The sequence below is a fragment of the Accipiter gentilis genome, chromosome 3 (assembly GCF_929443795.1).
Source record: "Accipiter gentilis chromosome 3, bAccGen1.1, whole genome shotgun sequence".
In the NCBI taxonomy this organism is placed as follows: domain Eukaryota; kingdom Metazoa; phylum Chordata; class Aves; order Accipitriformes; family Accipitridae; genus Astur; species Astur gentilis.
In genome coordinates, this window is record NC_064882.1 from 4,421,886 (window position 1) to 4,436,169 (window position 14,284).

The following is a 14,284-nucleotide window of genomic DNA, read 5'->3' on the forward strand; positions in this document are numbered from 1 at the left end:
ATCCAATTACCTATCATCACCCAGCAATGATTCACACCCTGAAGTTAGATTTAGTAGTTTGAAAATTCACTTCCAGCAAAGTTCAAATGAAACAGGTCAAAGGGACACATCACTGGTAACTCTGAGAGCACAGATGTTTAACAGAGACAAGTTTAAATTTCATTCTGGCAATTGTTTAGCCTTTGAACTCACAAAGAGCTTAGCCTGTTTAGCAACAGAGTATGCACGACAAATTCATTTTCATCAGTTTGTTTGAGTCAGTAATACTTAAACCAAGAGCAGTGTTATTTTAAAAGAGCAAGAAAATACTTTATAAAAGTAATGTAAAAAATTAGTATTTTAGTCTCTGTGGAATAGTCTGTTGAGCAAATCAGGTAGGGATGGAAGAATGCAGTGATTTTTACCTTCAAAACATTTAATACCCTTCCATGCCTCTGCCTTAGTACAAGAATTAAGTACCTGCTTATGTTTCTCGGATGAAGAAATCAGGCAGAAACATGCCTTTTTCAAGAGACTGACGTGAAGTTGAAAATTAGAATGCGGAATGAAATATAAATATTAGTCACACTGAATATTTCTACTATGGTAGTATTGTAAGTCGAAAGTGTTGAAGACACCCCCATAAAACTATAGAAGTTACACTATTCTAACATACAACCTTCTACATCCTACTGAGCTTAAGACTGTAAACACATTATAATACCTACGATCATCTTATCTGTTCCTTAATCTGTGGCTAAGGAACAGGGCTGGGGTTTGAGAGATCTACATCTTATGCCAGAGGATCACACACAGTTCTTCAGTGATTATGCCAGGTCTCCTTGAACAGGATTCCCACCCATCAACTGCAGTCCTCATTGAAATATTGCAGAGCTAAATCAATTATTGTTTGTGAAGCATATGGAGTTCCTATGTAGAAGTGTTATTATGAGTAAAAGATGCAGCTTCAAGGACTAAGACCAGCTAATGAAACAAGAGAGGCCAAAACTGAGGGAAAAAAATTCTTCTTCTCAGAGGAGCCTTTAGTCCACTATAACAGGCTTTACAAATATTGACTTCTTCAACAAGCTCAAATAAGAAGCAAGGGATCCTTTTACACTTTAAAAAGTTCAAGTTACTATAAATTATTCTGCATGTTTAAAAGGTCTGGTTTGCATAACACGGTAAGTCTGCCATTACCTTTCTTTCTCCAATTAGAAACATATTATAATGTAATTTACATGAGATCCAAAAAAATACAGCTTTGTTTGAAAGGACTTATTTCATACAAAATTACAAAGAACTTTCATATACCTTGTGGGAAAAGTAGAGGACTTACAGCTTGCTATAGAGAAATTACTTTTGAATGGTTTTAATTTTGTTTTTAAACTCCATTACATGAAAAATTACTATGGTTTCCAATGGAAATTGCACATTGTGTAATAATGTAAAATCAGCTTCTCAGCCTACTCTTTTTTTTTTCTTTTTTCTTTTTTTTTTTTTTTTTAATATATATATATAGAGAGAGAGAGAGTTCTTTTCTGAGGGCACAGAAAGGAAAATATTGAGTGTATTTACCAAACAGATCCAGGCTTGGATGAGCATTTTTTCTATTTTGTCATGACATACAGGAAAACATATTATTGTCATTCACTTTCCCAAAAATTTTGGGAGAGGATGAAAGGCAGGATAAAACTTCTTTATCTAGCAATATCACCTATGGAAAGGGTACAGTGTTCATCATTAACTCAAGTTGGAATAAAGCAGTTGGAATAGTAATTTGGAAGCTATTCTTAGAAAATAAAAATCAAATTCTAAATCACTGAATAGTGGAGGAATACTAATAGAAGAAGCAGCAGTGTTGTATTACTCTAAAATCTGGAAATTGGAACACTTTCCTCACATGCTTGTATTCAGATATCTGCTCTGGCCTGTATACTGCCTAACAAGTTATAGGAGATAAACCTATCTTACGTCTTACCTTGTGAGTGGCACCTAAGTTCCTTTGTGATTTCAGGCAAAAAATTGAAACATCTGTTTGACAAAACCAAAGTAGATTCAATATTTCCTGTTTGGCTTTGATTGTACTCCAAAATTCTCCTCCAATAACTCAGAAATATTTTCTAACGTCCTGGAAAAGCATTATTTAGTTTAGGGGATGGGAGGAAGGGGAGTGGGAGAAGGCAGTTTTCGCAAGGTTTGGTCAGTTGCTGGATAGGATATGCTGTGACTACAAATATACAGCCAGTAGCAAATAAACTAATTGATGACTTATGTGGCCTCAGAATAAAGTGACCAGGCACAAAACTAGAGCCTGATTCTTCATATGATATCTCAGTGTCTACATTTTTGTCATAGTGTGTGGTGAGACTCCAGGAAGAAATCCTACAGGCTGGACAGAACGGTATTGTATTCAGTGCTTTTGAAGATGCAGGCTTTTTGCTTTCATGTGTAGCTTTTCAACTGAGATTATTTCATTCTGCTATTAATCGCAGTAAACATAATATTCCTTTTCAGTTTTTGCATTGAAATGGCATCAGGTTTGCTGCAAGTATTACAAATTCTGGGTTGGTAAGAAGAGGGGGAAGTTAGACGTTTTCCTGAATTTCACCCTTTTTGCAGGTTAACAATGCAAGATGAAATACAGAGGCCTCATGGTAGTAGTTAATTTCTGATCAGTACTAATCTAGCATGTATCTTATTTCACAGGACGTTAATGTAAACCTGAGGGTGCAATTATACCCTTTAAAATATTTTTCTTAAAACTAGATACTGTTTAAACAAAGGAATATTAAACATCAAAATTAGATTAAACTGAACTGTTAAAGAGTATTAAGGAAAAATACCAGAAAGCCAACATAGTTCTGATCCAGGCAAAACGAAGTTCTGTGGCCGCCAACCAATAAAAACTCCTTGGACTGTATACTTTTTTATGAGTATTCTGTATTCAGAAGAATAATTCTGCTGCTTCTTTGCAGCTCAGTTACTAATTGCAGCACATTACCACTTTTCTCAACAGGAACACTATGATGCCTTCAATACAAAAATCAAACTCTTGGAAGTTTCACATTTCATTGTCGCTTTATAGTGTGGTTTCAAATCCCATCACATGAAAGGCAAAACTATAAATATTAAAATGGAGCAATAAAATATTTTCATATCTTCCATTACAGTCCTGGGAAGCAATGAAAGTGCTGAACTTTACTGGTGTCAAGGAAATTTACACCATACAGAACCTTGCAAGACCTGCTCCCTGGTTCCTATACACATGGTAGTTAACTAAGCCATACCTAGTAGGCAATGGAAATTAGCTGAATGAATCACAATATCATTAAATATATACAATAATAAACAAGAAGAGAAACAGTGAAAACAACAACTCTAAAAAAATACGTGTAGTCATGTGAATAACTTATCTACTCATTGACCCAGTTACAATTTAGTCAGGAAATTCACTCATATCCAGAGGGAAAAACACAAAAATCAGGACTTTGGAAATATACTCAGAACATTTTTCAGTTCCATGGCATCCTCCATCTCATGACTTCTTACTAATATTAATCCTACATGTGAATACTATCATTCCTTTTTATATGGAAAAAATAGATATAGGCACATGAAGAACAGCAAATACAGCTGCAAGTATCCAGGCTGTGACTGAACTCTTTCAAGCAGGAATAAAGAAAGTATTGTTTTCTCAGCTAAAATGTTCTAGGGACTCATTCTTTGAAGTTACTACCACTACCTCAGTGGATCATTTCCCCCTTTTCTGAGGGATTAGAAGCCAGGATATACAGATTCCTACAGAGGTGTCACAGAAAACTGGGGAAAAAGAATGTAAAGCCCTTACCTTTTCTTTTTTAAAGCAGAAAAAAAGATCTTCTAGTTCTTCCAAAAAAACAAACAGACTTGACTGAGGATGATGCAAGAACATATTACAGAGGCTAGATGAATTACAGTGATATTTACACCATATCTTAATCAAAGAACTATCCTTTCTTCATGAAGATATTCTACTTACTCAGAAAAATAAAATCAGAATAAACCCCATAGACTCAGAAAACTTTTGAGTATAATGGGATTCTAGCAGTTTAGAGGGATTAAAATGTCATTACTTATGTGAGTAACTTGTAGGGGGACAATCCCTCTAACATGATGAACAGAAAAGTAGGCAGAAACAAAGAACGTAACATGTCTAACCTAACAAATAAAAAGCCCCACACAATAAGAAACAGACAATAAGAATGATTGTATCTATTGAACAATAACTCTAGGTCACTTCAGTTAACATACTTTAGCTAGAAGTTTGACAAATTCTGAATAATGTGTGATAAAACTACACTGAGAAAACTGAACGTTTTAACTGTAAACTGCATTTCTTTCTGTTTCATTGTGCTTTTATAATTTTGCCTCTCCCCAAAAGATTGAGTGCTGTATTTCTGATTTTTACAAATAAAATCAATGAGATAGGAAGAATGATTTTAAATATAAACATCTGGATATAGTACTTAATAATGCTAGCACTTCCACAAAACAGCATCACTAGTTGAAAGCACTGATCAAAAGGTAACTTGATTTTTCAGAGATATTTACTAAAGAGAGAATTTGCTTAAAATAGGCCACAGTTTGGAAACCTGTAGCTTGAATAAAAAAAATAATATAAGCCAGTCTGGGATAGTTTAAGTCTCCACTCTGAAACATCTTGTGTAGGTAAGAAACAGAGAGGGAAGTTTGAGAAGAATACCAAAGTGTTAGAGGATAATTTGGTTAGGTTTAATCTATCATATAACAGACTCAAATCCAGATGTCAATGTAACTGATTAGAAAGAAAGTGGGCTGATTAGATAAACAGATCAGTAGATTATTTAGACTCAGAGTGAGATGAAATCTTTTCAATTTATGTTACTAAGAGAATTATCTTGGCAAAAGGCTGACAAAAGTTTCTATAACAGCAATATAGATAAGCCGACATAGCTCCTGTTTCAAGAGGAAAAAATAAGAGCAAGTCTTGAATCTGTTCAGTTCAAGGCAACATTATTACTAAATGGCATCAGAACATCACACCAAGGCCATAAAATAAGAAGAAATGTCATTATCCAGAGCAGACCTATTCTGGCATGCCGTTCACTTTCTGACAACAGGACTCATTCCACCTAGTTAAAGCCCAAGCGCTCAGAGTTGCGTAGAAGCTAAAGATGTTGGAGATGGGAGCTTCAATATCGCTTGAGGATTTGTTTTTAATCTTCAACTACCATCTGGCAGCCCCTGGAATCTACAGCTCTTTGCCAGAAGTCCAGGTTACTAACACAATGCTGGGGAGGAGTCAGAGGTCTGACAATGCCATGGGCCAACGCTCTGGCTCAAACTACTGTCTTCAAACTTGACAAGACACAAAGGAAAACGGCGCCTTTTAAATCCCACCCCTCCTTCAGATTGGAAGAAGGTTTAAGAAAATTACTCCAAAAGAAATCTCCTTGCCATAGTATTTGTGTGGGAAAGCAGTAATTGCCATGAGTCAAGGGCTGAGCAAATGGTGGATTTATGTTAATTGAGGCCCTGAGCTAAAGAATACCATGTGGGAAATGTGGTCACGCTGAAACCAAGTCAATATTTTAAGTTTCTTTTTAAAAAATTAAAAAACAGAATTCGTCTTCCATGAGTTCAATATTATGTATAGACTTTAAATCCCATTTTTATTTGCTGTAACTGTGTTCATTTTAAAAGAAAAATGTACTTTCAAAACAAATATTTGAAAGACTCTAAACCAAAAAAGGCAAAATAAAACACAAAGGCTTTACTGAAATTGCACATTTTTTGCAGGATAGTGTTTTACTATCCTTATACGTTAGCCACACTCTTTAACTGAGGGCCCATTGGACTGAATTCACATGTATTCTTGCATCTTCCAAGACCTTCTGCCTTTTGCCCAAGTGCTTCAGATACATCAGAGCAGTCCAAACAGCACTAAATAGCGAAGTTTAGGCAACTAAACTGTGCCCATGGAGTCCTGTAGGCATGAAATAAGCGTTTCAGCAGCCAGTCAGCTGAAAAGCTTCCTGGATACTACAGCTAACATGACGGTAGAAATAAGACACATAAAGAAGCAATTTAGCTAGCAATTGAGAAAGATTTTACTGGAAACCCCAGCCAGATCTGTCAATTTAAGACTGGTAGCTGTCTAGTAGAGATGGGGTGGGTGGAAATCATAACTTCACTGAGGCCTACAGTGAAGCTCTTTTACTTTAATGAGGCCAGAATGATACCTACATCCTTTAGCACAGATTTCATTACACATGCTTTCCTATGACACTATCATTTCAACATAATAACATTTTGGAGGCATTTTTCACAACAATGTATGGCAGAATACAAACTATAAATTAATGTAATCCAAGTCTTCACTGCCTACAGTAAATGACTCAAGTTTTTCCCAAAGCAGAGTTTTTATCCTGAAAACAAACATTAACTTCTGACCTTTATAATTAATCAGCCTTTAAAACTCTGGTAGTACAAGGCATCCTTAAGAAAATACATTTCTTTCATCTCTGTGTGGTGGTGTTACATAGCTTTTCCTGAACAAATTGGCAACTTCTGACTCACTTGTATTTATGAGAAAGACTCTGAGTAGGCAACTTCTAGCACTGGTTCTCAGCATTATATTTCCTTCTGTACTGAAAATAAGGAAGTATATTACGTAAGAAAACAACAAAAGATGAATAACTTATTGCCCTTTTGGGTAGTCTGGGATATTTACAAATCTACATCCTTGCTGACGCAGTAAAAATACGAACTAGTAATCTTGAGAGACTTACTGTCCCCAGGGCAGCACTGCTTTTAATTTTATTATTGTTATTTATCTAGTCATGGGAGAATTGCAAACTGGAAGAACTCACTTCAGTTAATCTATCTTCAATCCATAGAGGAGCAGATAACATGTACAGTGAGACTTCTGAAATATTTGCTTCACTTTTTGGAGGCCTGTCAACTGCTGTGTGTACAATAATGCTGCTGAAAAGATTCAGATGTCATTTTGTTTCCTGCAACTCCTTCCATTTATCAGGAAGAATATTCCCCCTGGTTCTGTGCTGGAGGAACACTTTCATTCCCAGCCAGAGAAGAGCTCTAGGTAGTGCTTAGCACCTCCTCTGGCCCCAGGGTCTTCACAGCGGAGGGTTTCCTCCTTCTGCCAGAGTTACCGTGTCGCAACAGTGGTTAGTATTTTGCAGACAGACAGCTTCAGGAAGTGCGTAATCATGGCAGAATCTGAGATTTTATTTAAAACAAAACAAAGCAAAAATAACCACACCCCCAACCCTTGCCAATCCTAGACCTCATAGTTAAAAATTTAGAAGCCATGAAACCTAACAAAAAACAGGAGACAATAAAGAGACTATAGTATTTCTATAGCAAAGCTCTTCTGATTTTCAAGCAAGTCAGATCATTCCAGAAGGGCTGTGACACGTTGGGTTTACCTGCTTGGGTTAACAATGCAGTCTTCTTCAATATTAAGTAGAACATTATCACAAAACCTTCTGCATGAATATCTGCAAAATCAAAATCCATCTTCCTTGTAAAGTGACAGAAAGACTGTCCTGGTTTCAGCTGGGATAGAGCCTACTGTCTTCCTAGTAGCTGGTACAGTGCTATGTTTTGAGTTCAGTATGAGAAGAATGTTGATAACACTGATGTTTTCAGTTGGTGCTCAGTAGTGTTTAGACTATAGTCAAGGATTTTTCAGCTTCTCATGCCCAGCCAGGGCACAAGAAGTTGGCACAGGACACAACCAGGGCACCTGACCCAAACTGGCCAACGGTGTATTCCATACCATGGGACGTCCCATCTAGTTTAGGAACTGGGAAGTGGGGAGGGCAGGGAATCGCCGCTCGGGGACTGGCGGGGTGTCGGTCGGCAGGTGGTGAGCAATTGCCCTGCGCATCATTTGTACATTCCAATCCTTTTATTACTACTGTTGTCATTTTATTAGTGTTATCATTATTAGTTTCTTCTCTTCTGTTCTATTAAACCGTTCTTATCTCAACCCAGGAGTTTTACTTTTTTTCCCGATTTCCTCCCCCATCCCACTGGATGGGGGAAGTGAGTGAGCGGCTGCGTGGTGCTTAGTTGCCGGCTGGGGTTAAACGACGACAAGACCCAAGAATCTTTCATAGAATCATAGAATTGTTTAGGTTGGAAAAGACCTTTAAGATGATCGAGTCCAACCGTCAACCCAACACCACCATGCCCTCTAAACCATGTCCTGAAGTGTCACATCTACACATTTTTTTAACACCCCCAGGGATGGTGACTCCACCACTTCCTTGGGCAGCCTGTTCCAATGCCTGACAACCCTTTCAGTAAAGAAATTTTTCCTAATATCCAATCTAAACCTCCCCTGGTGCAACTTAAGGCCATTTACTCTCATCCTATTAGTTGTTACCTGGGAGAAGAGACCAACACCCACCTCACTACAACCTCTTTTCAGGTAGTTGTAGGGAGTGATAAGGTCTCCCCTCCCCTCAGCCTCCTTTTCTCCAGGCTAAACAGCCCCAGCTCCCTCAGCCGCTCCTCGTAAGACTTGTGCTCCAGGCCCTTCACCAACTTGGTTGCCCTTCTCTGGACACCCTCCAGCACCTCCATGTCTTTCCTGTAGTGAGGGGCCCAAAACTGAACACAGGACTCGAGGTGCGGCCTCACCAGTGCCCAGTACAAGGGGAACAACCACCTCCCTGCTCCTGCTGGCCACACTATTTCTGATACAGGCCTGGATGCCGTTGGCCGCCTTGGCCACCTGGGCACACTGCTGGCTCATATTCAGCCGGCTGTCAGCCAGCACCCCCAGGTCTTTCTCTGCCGGGCAGCTTTCCAGCCACTCTTTCCCAAGCCTGTAGTGCTGCATGGGGTTGCTGTGACCCAAGTGCAGGACCCGGCACCTGGCCTTGTTGAACCTCATACAATTGGCCTCGGCCCATGGATCCAGTCTGTCCAGATCCCTCTGTAGAGCCTTCCTTCCCTCTAGCAGACCAACACTCCCTCCCAACTTGGTATCATCTGCAAACTTGCTGAGGATGCACTCGATCCCCTTGTCCAGATCATTGACAAAGATATTAAAGAGAACTGGCCCCAATACTGAGCCCTGGGGAACACCGCTTGTGGCCGGCCGCTAACTGGATTTAACTCCATTCAACACAACTCTCTGGGCTCATCCAGCCAGCCAGTTTATTACCCAGAGAAGAGTACGCTTGTGTCGTGGTTTAACTCCAGCCAGCAACTAAGCACCACGCAGCCGCTCACTCACTTCCCCCATCCAGTGGGATGGGGGAGGAAATCGGGAAAAAAAGGTAAAACTCCTGGGTTGAGATAAGAACGGTTTAATAGAACAGAAAAGAAGAAACTATAATGATAATGATAACACTAATAAAATGACAACAGTAGTAATAAAAGGATTGGAATGTACAAATGATGCACAGGGCAATAGCTCACCACCCGCCGACCGACACCCCGCCAGTCCCCGAGCCTCAATTCCCGGCCCCCCCCCCACTTCCCAGTTCCTAAACTAGATGGGACGTCCCATGGTATGGAATACACCGTTGGCCAGTTTGGGTCAGGTGCCTTGGTTGTGTCCTGTGCCAACTTCTTGTGCCCTGGCTGGCCATGAGAAGCTGAAAAATCCTTGACTATAGTCTAAACACTACTGAGCACCAACTGAAAACATCAGTGTTATCAACATTCTTCGCATGCTGAACTCAAAACATAGCACTGTACCAGCTACTAGGAAGACAGTAGGCTCTATCCCAGCTGAAACCAGGACAGCTTGTCTAAGCCATGAGACACCAGCTTCTCAAGGAGTATGCTGTGAGAGACAGTGTGAAAGGCCTTACTGAAGTCCAGGCAGACAACATCCACAGCCTTTCCCTCATCCACTAGGTGGGTCACCTGGTCATAGAAGGAGATCAGGTTGGTCAAGCAGGACCTGCCTTTCATGAACCCATGCTGGCTGGGCCTGATCCCCTGGTTGTCCTGCACATGCCGTATGAGCACACTCAAGATGAACCGCTCCATAATCTTCCCCGGTACCAAGGTCAGGCTGACAGGTCTGTAGTTCCCTGGATCCTCTTTCCAACCCTTCTTGTAAATGGGTGCCACATTGGCAAGACTCCAGTCCTATGGGACCTCCCCTGTTGACCAGGACTGCTGATAAATGATGGAGAGTGGCTCGGCAAGCTCTTCTGCCAGCTCCCTTAGTACTCTCGGATGGATCCCATCTGGTCCCATAGAGTTGTGAGTGTCCAGGTAGCATAGCAGGTCATTAACTACTTCCTCCTGGATTATGGGGGGTATATTCTGCTCTCTGTCCCTGTCTTCCAGCTCAGGGGGCTGAGTACCCTGAGGATAACTGGTCTCCCTATTAAAGACTGAGGCAAAGAAGGCATTAAGTACCTTGGTCTTTTCCTCATCTTTGGTGGCAAGGTGCCAGTGGCAAGTGCCACTGATGGTTCAAAACCCTGTCTTTCTGGCCATTTCCACCACTATTCTCAAACTATGCCTCTGTATCTGAGTTTGTTCATCTAGTCATGGTTATAACACGTGTGTGAGATGAAAAGGTCAGTGTGAGTGAGTCATGCATATTTTTAAAGTGTGTTGGAGTTTTATATAAAAAATGTTGTACAACTATTTGCCTTATTGTATGTATTTCAGAAATCCCGCAAAGGGCAAAAAGCTGTCATAATGCTAGCAAGAATAATTTCAGTTTTGTTCATTTCAGTGATAACAGTTTTTGTCTGAAGGATTGAATCTCCAGTGTGTGCTTGCGTTTATACACTTTAGATTAGAATTTCATTTTTAACTTCACAACTGTGGATTGCATAAAACACTCATTAACTTACTCCTTTACTGAAATAAAATTATAGAGAATCCTCAATAAAAGAACACAGGCCCTTTCACTTTAGAATTGGCAGTTCCCAATTATTTTTGAGCAAAACCAAATGCAGAGCAAAATGCTTTCCCAAACAACTAAATTTCACTGACTGGTGCCATACCAATGAAATAGCAGTGACCTTCTCTATATGGTAGGCAGTAATAGCCTGGAACTACCTGAAATAAGGAAAATTGCTTATTATTCTTATCACATCACAGGCACAATGCTTGTGTTCCAAACACACACAAAGCAAATGCATGGCTTTTGCAACCAGCAACCAACATCTCAGTCCTATCCTACTGCCTCAGAAGTGACAAAGACATCTTCCATGCTATTATTAAGCACAATGATTTTACTAAATCTGAATTTGCTCTTATGAAGAGGTAGTGATAGGCCAAAACTTCAAATTCTGATAAGGTTTTTAATTTCCTTCAAACTTTAAAGTATTCAGACTGCTGAGAATACAATGGCTATTCACAAACTTGGCTTTAGAGGAAATAATTCTACCTCTAATATTAAAAATTTATTCATATCTGAATAAGATCATCTGATGTTTCAGAGACACCTCTGACAACTTCTGTATTTTTACAGTTTCTGTGAGTACTTCAAACAGGAGCTGATGCAGTCAGTAAAGAAAAAGAAAAAAAAAAAAACCAAACTGCTATTTATACCACTGGTAAATGGTATATATGGGGGTCCCATTTGACTGTGCTATATAAGCTCTGTTCAAAATCTTCACTGAGCAAATTTCTCATTAATAAAGGTACAATCTAAAAATAATAGATGGTACACTTGAGAAATTTTCTGCTCTCAAATTAATCCATACTCCTAGTAATAACCACTAAGGTATATTCAAACTTACCCTGTAACCCACTTTTTATTGATACATTTTAAAGGAAAATCAACTGTTTTCTTTATATTTCTCATGTTTATGCAGCTACAGTACTTTTGATGTCCAACTTACTGGAAAAAAGTGAACATTGCCAGAAAAAAAAAAATCAACAAAAACCTTATATGATTTTGAAATGGCAGGGTAGAAATATCACTTCTGAGCTTCTCTTGCCCGAATAGATTGAATATTAATATCTAACAACATTAACAAGTAGAACACACTGCTTGATATAAAATTTAGTGACAGTTTTTTCACCATCAAGAGAACAAAAATACATTAATAGAAAAAAATATTAACATCTTTGGCTTTTAATTTCCGTCCATTTACTTTAACTCTCTTTCTAAAGTTGTTTCTATTCACTCTTTATACTAATAAGATTTGGATCTCATATTTCCTGTTCTGGAATAAACAGTGAACCCATATATTTCTTTATTTATATCTCAGGCACAACCGGCATTTGATCAAGGTGTACGGCCCTGTAAAATGGTTTCTATATAGTACTTTTTTTTTTTTTTTTTTTGGTAGGAGTAAATCCAAGTTATCCATAAGTTTTCCAATCTACAGAATGAATGAATGAATATGAGAGAAGTCTTGGAAAGAATCAGATGATAAAATATTAAGAATCGATGACATACATGTAGAACTAGTTTCATAGAAAGAGTTAGAAACAACCATTATGACACATCTGACAACTTCTAAATATTGTATTTCATAATGCCTCATTTTAGTATACCTATGACATAAAATAGGTAGAAGATTTTAGGGTCAGACCTTGTTAGATAGACTACCAAGTCAAAACTATGTTGAGCAATCTTACCACAAAAAAGGTAAAGTGGAAAATATTGACTTGTGAAAAGATGACAATGAATAAATTGCCAAAATATGCAAAGTAGAACAGATCAGTTTAGTAATGCACATACAGTAGTTCCAAAGATGCTTGCAATTGTTCCATTTATTCATTTACTATAAACTTTGAAAATATTACATTTTTCCCTTCAGTTTATTTTCACTGCTTTAAGTTATGCCACTTTATTATTGCTAAGAAATATCACATCTCAGTCATTTTCAGAAGATTAGGATGACAATGACAACTCATGATGAACTTGATGATACAAAATCCTATAATATTCTAGAATAGAATATTCTAGAAGATTATCTCTTCTGCTGTTTCATTCTTCATGCAGCTGTACTGACCTTACTTTCCTTACCTGCTACCTAGCTGTATCTACAAATACCCTTATGTTTGATCATTCCCTTTATTTAAGGTATTTCTTCAGCGTTCTTCTGCATTTCTGGTGTTCAGGAGCAAATGTATTCAGATAGATATTACCACATCTAATTATACAGGAATGAATATCACCTCATTGTTGCAGCCAGATAAATCCGGTCTTTTCTTATTACATGTCAAAGTTCAGGTCTTATATGGACAGTAAGCTCTATGTTGTATTATAAATTTTTCTTCACTAGAAATATTTTTGCTGACTTGCATTTTCCCAGATTAGCTCCACCACTTCTATACTACTAGCAAATTGATAAATTTCCTAGATCTCATTGTATAACTCCCTAGCTGTTTGCCAGTACAAGTATCTAATTTTCTTACTGTTTCAGAAGAAAACTACTGCCCTGAACATTACTAATTTCACTGACTCCACAGTAATAAATAAACTTTCACCAACATTGTAGATTTATAGGTTGCGTCAGCTTGTAGATAGAGCCAATGAACACGAACCACATGAGATTTCTAGTTTGTAAATTATTTCTCTCTCTCTTGTTTCTGCTTTTTGTAATACTTGGAGAAATATGTGAAGGTGTCCTGTACTGTTAACACACTGGCAATCAGCAATGCAATCACAGGTCTTACATTCAAATTAGCACAATGAAAGCATCTAGATTGTAAAATGTGTGGTCTCGCTGCCCAGCTCACTGGCTCCCACTGCAACTAATTTTCCCCCCCAGAAATGGAAGGAAGTGTGTGGGGCTGGGCGAAGGGGTTGGAAAACTCAGCGCTAAATGAACAAATGATTTCAAATAATACCAAAAAATTCATTTAAAAAAAACCAACCCAACAACAACAAAACCAACACACAAACCCCAAAGCTTTTTTTCTGCTACCTGTCTGAATCCATTTTGAATAAGCAGGAAGGAGCTAACTGGCTCGAGTGCAGCCACCGAGGCCCTGAGCCCCTGTAAAGTCTATTCCCACCAATAAAGGTTTCTGAGATGTTTGTTCCACTTCGGACAGAGTCATTTTATTTTAGCAGAAACTCCTAGTAACCTCAAAAAGTTGTATTTAATCTGGATGAAGGCATATTTTAATGTGGGGGTATTTTCTTTTCGGCTAGCAGCCATATGTGTGTCTTGCTATGGAGATTTTTGTACAGTAAAGTTGTTTCAATCACTTGAGAAACCTCGAGATTTATTTATTAAAGGGTATCTGTCTTTCATCTTCACTGATTTGCACTCTGCTTCAGTATGATAATTGGGTGTTGACTTTTCTG